Below are 2,370 nucleotides of genomic sequence, written 5' to 3'. Positions count from 1 at the left end.
CGCCCTCCCTCCCGCCCCTCCCGCGGCACGCACATGGGGGTCAAAAACTTGTTTCCGATCACGATCTTCTTGCTCAGGATCGAGTTAAGCTCGGGCAGGTCCTCGTCCCTTTTGGCCCCCTCGCCCTCCTTCCTGCCTTCCGGCGCGGGCATGGATGCCGCCGAGGCAACCGCGGCACTGCACCGCCCAGTGATGCTGGCCGCACATCTTCTTCCGGTGAACAGCAGGGCCGCACCCTACCATCACGAGAGACAGCCAGGGACAGGGAGGGAGAAGAGGGTGAGGGAGCGGACGCCGGTGGGGACGGCGGGCCCAACAAGAGGAGGATAGAGGGCGAGGGAATGGCCTCCACGTACCTCATGTCCGCCCCAGACGGCAGGCGTTCTGCTCAAGGGTAGCTGAGAAGGGATGCCTGGAAGAGTGGTAAGAACCCAGCAAAAAATCAATGCCAATAAGGGTTGTGGGAGTTGGGGTGTAGGAGCGGCAGGGGCATCGCGCAAGGGAAGGGGGGACCAAACGATGGGCTCGCCGAGGCCACGACGGCTTTGGTGGTATCTTCGAGGGCACAATGAACGTACATGGCAAGGAAAGGAAATTCGGCACGTGGAAGGCGGTCGTGGGGTTGCAGAGTACGCCCGCAGCAAAAGCCATGGCAATGGCGAGGGCTTTGGGCAAGCTGGTGGTACGTGGGCCGTTGACGTTGCGCACGTTTTCACTGCAGTTGCTGGTGCTATGACCGGTCTGACAAAGACTGGGTTTCCTCCTTGTAGAAGAGAAGTTTGATAGGGAGTCCTTTGGCCCTCCATTTGAAGCCGTGCTCCATGTCGACATGGTCACTTGCCCAGTCGAAATAAGGGGGGAAATCCCGTTACTGAGGGAGGTTAAAGAAAGGTAAAAAAGGCACACTGTGTCAAGAACTGTTAACTACGCTCTGCTTGTGCTGCAGAAGCGATGTGAACGCAAAATGAGGTTGCTCTTCTTGAACGGGTGAGATGGTAACTAATACCAGTGGGCGAACGGAGGGGGAGGCTGCAAGCTTGCTTGCCGACGTCGCGATGCGCCTACTCCGTCATCATCAATGGGAGCGATGCGTCTTTCCCGTCATCATCAACAGAGCGATGCCCCTCTTTCGTCATCACCAATGGTAGCGATGCGATGCGCCTCGCTCGTCATTGTCTAGGTGTCGCCTGGCGAGCCTCGTCGTGGTGGGCGGCCGGGTCCTTTATGCTGGGAGGGGATCCCAAATCAAGACTAGGCTCGACTATGTACAGAGCAGTTTGAAAAAAATAATGCCATGGATTTGGTGGGATCACGGATGATTACAAAGTGTAAGATGAGGCTTGCAACTCCCACACCAGTTAACGGCTAATCCGTTAGACATTGTGCAAGCAGGGTCGTAGCCGCTCCCCCCAATAAAATACATATGTAAACACATATCTTTCTTTTTTTTTCCTTTCATGATATATACCTTTATTTGAGCGATTTTTATGGCTAGGTGACTGAACGGGCCATATCTTTCAGCAGAATCTCCGGTTGATGGCCATCTCTCGACGGAGGATGCACATGACACGAGTATCAAGCGATACTCCTTTTTTTTCTTTACACGAGTATCTTCTCAAAGCATTTTTTCTCCGCTCGTGGCACCTAGAACATCGGGTAAAAATCTTCAACCAACGTTAAATGGGTGGCTTTGAACACACGATTAGAAAAGAGCTTCCATCGTTGTATGCTTTACCCCCCTTCGAGCTATAAAATGCTGACTGGCCTATCGTCTTAGATTTATTATCGTTGCCGAAGATGTGCGAGACTATACGCTTTTAAAAATAAAGATGTTATGGCTCAGCTTAGTAAAACTCTTTGGCAATGTCTGTGCAATGAGCCGTGAGGAAAGAGCGTACTCGTCGCGTCAGTCGGAAACGGTGATAAATCTGTCTCGGTCAGTTAGTCGCAGCTTTCGTGTGAGGTAGTATGACTATTTTACAAAGGCATCCCAATTGAATCAGGCTTGTTGCTTCATTGGAAGCTCCCTGCTTAACAAGCAACCGTAATATGGCTCTCCTAAGCATGCTCAACTTTGATTGCATACCATAAAGTTGTGAGGCGCGTCCATGCGTGCAAAACCATTTTCACGATGTCGAATCAAACGCACTTATCCCTCTCTTTCCGTCGTGGATTTTTAATTTTTCACGTGCCGTCCAAGCAGATGGACTTTGGGGCGCTTAAAATTTGTCATGCAGAGTGTGCAATGAAAAAGAAATATAAACAATGGAGAAAAACTCTTTTAAACAGAATTTCGATTGTTTTTGTCCTGTGATCTCGTCTAGTTAGAATGCTTCGCGCCTTCTTTCAAATGCGGCACAAGTCAGTGGC

Source organism: Nannochloropsis gaditana (genome assembly GCF_000240725.1).
Source record: "Nannochloropsis gaditana CCMP526 unplaced genomic scaffold scaffold035, whole genome shotgun sequence".
In the NCBI taxonomy this organism is placed as follows: domain Eukaryota; class Eustigmatophyceae; order Eustigmatales; family Monodopsidaceae; genus Microchloropsis; species Microchloropsis gaditana.
This window is presented reverse-complemented; position numbering follows the sequence as displayed.